We start from the raw sequence: 6621 nt of genomic DNA on the forward strand, positions 1-6621 counted from the left end.
CTGCTTTGTAAGGGCATTTTAACAGCTGCTCTCTTAATCCGATGAATTTGTCTAACAGAAACCTTCCTCATTGTGCCTTTATCTGCACAAACCCCTTTCTTCTGAATCAGCCACAAATCTCTTCTTGTGATTTGTGGCTGATTCTTCTTGTGAAGAGATTTGTGATAACACTTCAGTTTTTGTTAAATATCTAATGTTTTCATACCTTGTCATATGGCACTACACTATCTGATGATTTTTGTCAGCAGTGAGATCCTTTCTCTTTACAATATTGCTTGAAACCTGAGGCCTACTTAATAATGTGGAACATCCTTCTTAAGTAGATTTCCTTTAATTGAGCTCATCAGACAAATTAATCAACCCAGCTCTCTGAAATTAATTATAGTGATTCAAAGAGCCCTGACACACAATACCATCTATACATTTAATAGCACAACAAAAAATTTAATTTTTATGACACTTAAATCCAATTTGCATCATAAATTGGAACATGGTGTATTTAGGATGTACGTATTTGATCCTTATCTCGGTAAAAAAAAAAAAGACCTCTCTAATAATCTTGAGGATTTACCAGGTGTCGAGGCGATCCACATAACTAACTATCTGGAGCTGCAGGCCTCATATTATACGACGAGAAAGAAGAAATTTTTCAAGCCTGGAGCATAACAATTATTTAGTTTCAGGTTGGGTAAAGCATTTAGGATCCAAAGAAGCATTAAATGGCTGTCGACTTGTTTCTGCCGGGTGAGTAGTGAATTGCACTATTTTAAGTAACTAGCTTTTGTTAGCAATGCTATGCTAACAACGAACTAACCCATGTCATTTCTATGTGCTTGGATCTTCTGGTAAATCAATCCTTTAGCTTCTGTAAACCCAAATTCATGCTGGAGTTGTACGTTAATGTTGAGTCGTTGTAGGACGCTGGATTCAGGTCCAATATAGGTCAACGATTCGCTCTCCATGTGCGTGTCTCAACATGAACGTACTTCGAAGCATGTGGGGGAATACACACATGCTTCCCACATGTGGGGTGGGTATACCCAGCCATACCCACCCTGTATGGCTGGGTAGGTTATGTTTAATTTATTTTGCTTTTATTTATTTTTTTTAGCATGAAAGTCCCACAGAATAAACATTATATTTTCTGTCCGTGACTCTGCACTGAGTTAGCTGCTAATGTAACCAAAGAACAGAATTTACTCGGGTTCAGATAGCAGTTTACTATCAACCAGTTATGTTTATTACAAGTTTCTGGACTGAAACGCATCCAACTTCGTCTCAACACTTCATCATACAGTTTTCCTGGAAAACCAACAAAGAAAGAAAAAAACATTTAGATCATAAGGAATCCTTTCAGGGTCTTTGGTGAGAATAAAATAAAATTAAAAGAAGCTGGCCAGCAAAATAAAAATAGTTCATATAGAGCTCTATATTTGTGTGTGTCTGATGCGTACGAAACGAATCGATGAAAGGTTGTCCTGGCTGGGATGGCGACCCAGAATGACAATGGCAGCCGATGTCCACAGACACAGAAAACTCCGCAGCCTCTCTCTCTTCCTCCGCAGGCACAGGAGCACCTTCCCAGTGTTCCTTTCCCCAATATCGGCCACAATAATGCGCAAGCAGGAAAACATTATATATCAGGCATAAAGAAGTCAAGCGCTATGCAGAAGGTAGGCAGAGACTAGCATGTCTCTACTCCGCAGCAACTCTGAAACTCGAAAGCCCGGGAGTTCCCCTAGTAACTAAGAGCAGTGAGCTCCATTTTAAAACAGCATTTAAGATTCTTCATCAGGAATATAACTCCATAAAATTATAAACACCTCATGAAGATAAATGAAAATGAAATATTTCACTTAACACGACAAACGTGACAGTCATTTTAACTCACAATACCCACGGTAAAACAAGAGTTTGGTTTCTAAAACATTACGGAATTAGCGACGACTTGGTACATAAAATTAGAACACATACGGCATTACAAATCTCCAGTAATACTCACCTAACAGGAAAACATCATATATCAGGCATAAAGAAATCAAGCGCTATGCAGAAGGTAGGCAGAGACTAGCATGTCTCTACTCCGCAGCAGCTCTGAAACTCTAAAGCCCGGGAGTTTCCCTAGTAACTGCAGTCGGAACGCTGCCGTAAAGTGATGTCGTACCTTGCTCTTAAAGGGACACTACCCATAAAGTAAAAACCATACAGAAAAGCAAATAACACAGAACAAATAAAATACAGCTGGGTTACATCCTTCCCCACTTAAAATGTGGTGTCCTTGTCACTACCAGTAGTCAGGGACTGAACTAACCCTGCAAGTTGTTGTTGCAAGGACACCAAAAAACTACAAACCAGTGTCTGCTGTGTCGGTGAACATAAACTGTGTTGTTGATAATGAACTTTTGAGCCAACCTGATAGTCACTGAGGTAGGCTGGTTGAACTTGCCTTCTTTGGGGTCTTGAACGTGGTAAAACTGGACTTACTTCAGCCACTGACCCTGCCAAATCTGTTTGTCCTGAAATGAACTCAGAAGCATTGGGATTCAGGGTATTTTGTGACTGTGGCATACTCTGCAAAGAAGTTCCTGCGACCTCCCCCTGTGGTTCCTGATCTGTATTCTTTATCACATTAGATATGTTGGTCACACAGTCCTCCTCATCATTTGTCGCAGGGGATTCAGGGCCACTCCGTCCCCTGCTGTCTCCAACATCTGGTCTCCAAGCTGCTGGTAGGAATCCGCAGGGGAGAAGCATGTCTCAATGCAGAACCCTCTCTCTGCCCTCTCCATCCTCTGGCATGACAACATAGACTGGGATACTTTCGTCAGGMTGTTTGACAACAATATGAACAATGGGTTCCCACTTGTCAGAAATCTTGTGTTTCTTTCTTAGACTCAGATTCCTTACAAGAACTCTGTCACCTATTTCCAAGGCATGGCAGTCACTTTGGCATCCCAGCGCGTTTTGTTCAGCAACATTCTCTTCTCTGCATTTTTGGAGGCCAAYTCATAAGCATGTTTAAGTCTTTTCTTTAGGTCTCTCACATACTGTGAATGCGTTTTGTGGTTGTAACCTTGAGGGCTGATGCCGAAGCAAATGTCAATGGGGAGACGTGGTTCTCTGCCAAACATTAAAAGAAAAGGAGCTTCCCCAGTCACATCATTCCTGGTACAATTATAGGCGTGCATCTTCTTTCTTTTTGTCCTCCAGTGTTCCCAAGACATCGAGCAGAGTTCTGTTAAATCTTTCTACTGGATTGCCTCTTGGATGGTAGGGTGTAGTTCGAGATTTGGAAATTCCAGCAAGTTTGCAGAGTTCAGCCACAACTTCAGACTCAAAGCAGGCTCCCTGATCACTATGCAGCCTCCGGGGAAAACCATAGTGACTGATGAAGTTCTCCCACAACACTGCAGCAACAGTTTTTGCAGTCTGATCTCTGGTTGGATATGCCTGGGCATATTTGGTTTAGTGATCTGTTATCACCAAAATATTTCGAGTGTCTTTGGAGTCAGGTTCTAAAGATAAAAAATCCATGCAAACAAGTTCAAGAGGACCACTGACTTTGATGTTTACTAATTTAGATGCTCTCTGTACCCTTGCCTTTCTTCTCACACACCTTTCACAGATTTTACACTTTGCTTCAATATACTTAGCCATTTTTGGCCAGAAAAATTTTGCTCTAGCAAGCTCAAGAGTTCTTTCTATGCCCATGTGCCCTGTCTCTTTATGGACACCTTCAAAAGCTCTTTCTCTGTTGCTGCTAGGCAGCTCAAGCTGATTAAAAGCTTCCCCTCTTTGGTTGCAAACTTTATGGTACAGTACTCCTTCTATCAAAACTAGTTTTGACCTCTCACGCAGAAGTAAAGATACTTCCAACTCTTCAACCATGTTTAGTGTCATAGTATCAGGTTCATTTTCTAGAAGATGGATAACTCTAGCCAAAGAATGATCCCTTCTCTGCAAATGATACCAGTCCTCTCTAGACATTTCAGGCAATGCAGAAAGACCTGGCCCTAAGACTGGGTCTTCCAGGTCCTCTGGGACAGCACCTTCATCGCACAAAAGTGKCTCAACTGCAGGTATCTCGCTATCCATTCCCTGCCTATCCTCTGCATCTGCAACATCGGTCACACCAAGGCACATGTACAAACTGTTCACTACGACTCTATCCAAAACCTTAAACTCATCAGAGGATGGGCTGGCACGATCCAATAGGGTAGTGATTCTCCTGTCTATCTGTTGAGACTCATCATCATCTTGAGGTGGCTCGTGGGGCCTCCTGGAGAGCCCGTCAGCATCAGCATTGTGTTGACCGGACTTGTAATGAATGTCAAAGTTGTACAGTGACAGTGCTGCAAGCCACCTATGGCTTGTGGCATCAAGCTTAGCACTGGTCAAGACGTACGTTAGAGGATTATTATCTGTCAGTACTTTGAAACTAGCCCCATACAAATAGTCGTGGAACTTCTCACTGACCGCCCATTTAAGTTCGAGAAACTCTAACTTGTGCACAGGATAATTTCTTTCACTCTTAGAGAGACCACGACTAGCATAAGCTATCACTCTGGTCTGACCATCCTGAACCTGATAAAGAGCTGCACCTAAACCTGTCAAGCTAGCATTTGTATGAAGCAGATAGGGGAGCTGCCAGTTGGAAAAAGCAAGAACAGGAGCTGATGTTAGCTTTTCAATGATGAGCTCAAATGCAGTCTGACACATAGGGGCCCATCTGTCCCCAAGTGGATGTGACTGTTTGCGGGGCCAATAGCTGGAATTTTTATGCCTAGGGCTCCAGTCTTCTTTCAACAAATCATTCAGAGGTCTAACCACTTTGGCATAATCCCTAACAAAATGTTGGTAATAGCCAGTAAAACCTAAGAAAGACCACAGCTCCTTAACTGTTAGAGGTCGAGGCCATTCTTTTACAGCAGCTACCTTTTCTGGATCAGGTTATATCCCCTGTGCAGATATCACATGCCCCAAATACTTCACAGAAGTCTGAAAGAATTTGCATTTGGAAGGGGACCGTTTGAGACTGAAATCAGCAATGCGTTGGAGGATCCACAATCTCTCCTCATGTTTTTCAACCGAGCTTGAAAATATGATAAGATCATCTAAGAAGGCAACAACCTCCAGGAAGTTAATTCCTTCCATCACTTTCTCCATAGTTCTTTGGAATGTGGCTGGGGAGTTAGTTAAACCTTGTGGCATTCTGCAGAACTGCCAGCTACCAAAGGGCGTAGTAAACGCTGTCTTTGGTYGATCTGCAGGTTCAACATCCAGCTGATAATACCCACTCTTAAAAGATCCAGCACTGTGAACCACAACCTGACAACAGGGGAAATCTCTCCTCTATCCGAGGTAATGGGTAAGCGTCTTTCTTAGTTAAATTGTTCAGTCTGTGGTAATCCACCACCATTCGCAACTCTCCATTCTTTTTACGGACTAGAACAACGGGAGAGGCATATGGACTATGAGATTCTTCTATCACACCCACAGCCAGAAGATCTTGAAGATGCCGTTTCAAGTTATTGAAGTCTGCAGGTGAGACACGTCTTGTCCTCTCTTTGAACGGCACATGAGGTTTTAGCTCAATATGGTGAGAGACACCTGCAACACTACCAACATCTAGATCATGCCTAGAAAAAACACTATCAACTTCGGTGTTGATTCTATGTTGTATGCGTTCTTTTAATTGGGGTGGTATTGGGCTGTCACCAAAGTCAAGATTGAGAGTTTCAGTTGTTGACGCTACTTTTACAAGAAAATAAAAGCTTCTCCACCAAAATAAAATACAGTTCATAAACCAAGAAAAACAAATATACATAGATAATGAGGATGGATTTGGGGTGAAATATAAACATTTTTTACACACTTGCTACACAATGATAACTTCAGTTTTGTTTCTGTTCAGCTAAAACAAATGTGTGTGACAAATCACACAATAATGTGTGGAGATTTGTTCTCAGCATAGTCACCTGCTGACATCAATTTAATTTCAGTTAAACATTGTAATGAAAAGCTGTGTATCATCTGCAAAGTTATGGTAACTTACCTGATTACTTGCTATAATCTGAGTTAGCATGAGCATGTTTAAATATAAGGGAACCCAGGATTGAACCTTGGTTAACCCCCCCACCCCCCTCCACCTCATGTGATTTTTCTCTACTCTGATGAAAAGCAACTTATTGGCATGAAAAAGTTCCTGTTCTTTAAGTAAGACTAAAACCAGTCAAGTACTGCGTTAGAGAGTCTGACCCAGATCTCCAGCTTCAATGTCATGGTTAACAGTGACTCAACAGAACTCAAATTGTAAAATTTATTTTATTATCAGATTTTTTACACTTTAGACTTCACTAAGTTAACAAAAATAAAATTAACATGATACATCTCAAGAGCAAGTGAACACATGAGATAATATAATTGGACGTAAAACAGGATTCCCCTGCACAGTGGCGCAACTACACATTATTCAGGTGGATGCGAAAACATAGATCGGCACACCCCCTCCCCATCTCTACTAAAGAAAACCATTTCCACAGCATTATGCTGCCACCACTAACTGAACAGAAATAGAAATAGGTGATCACTAATTATCAGGGGTGAAAGTAGTTTTAAATT

At 41.5% G+C, this 6621-nt stretch overlaps 1 long non-coding RNA gene across 2 annotated transcripts in view; it reads right to left on the reverse strand.

Moving 5' to 3' along the window:
- Nucleotides 1-1213: 1213 nt before the first annotated feature.
- The window catches only part of LOC103462714 (uncharacterized), a 10180-nt gene continuing 4772 nt past the window's right edge, over nt 1214-6621 (reverse strand). For both annotated transcript variants that reach the window (XR_533384.1, XR_533383.1), the window contains one exon: nt 1214-1590. This is a non-coding gene — a long non-coding RNA (uncharacterized LOC103462714). The remainder of the gene's footprint in view (nt 1591-6621) is intronic.

This window comes from Poecilia reticulata, linkage group LG1 (genome assembly GCF_000633615.1).
Source record: "Poecilia reticulata strain Guanapo linkage group LG1, Guppy_female_1.0+MT, whole genome shotgun sequence".
In the NCBI taxonomy this organism is placed as follows: Eukaryota; Metazoa; Chordata; class Actinopteri; order Cyprinodontiformes; family Poeciliidae; genus Poecilia; species Poecilia reticulata.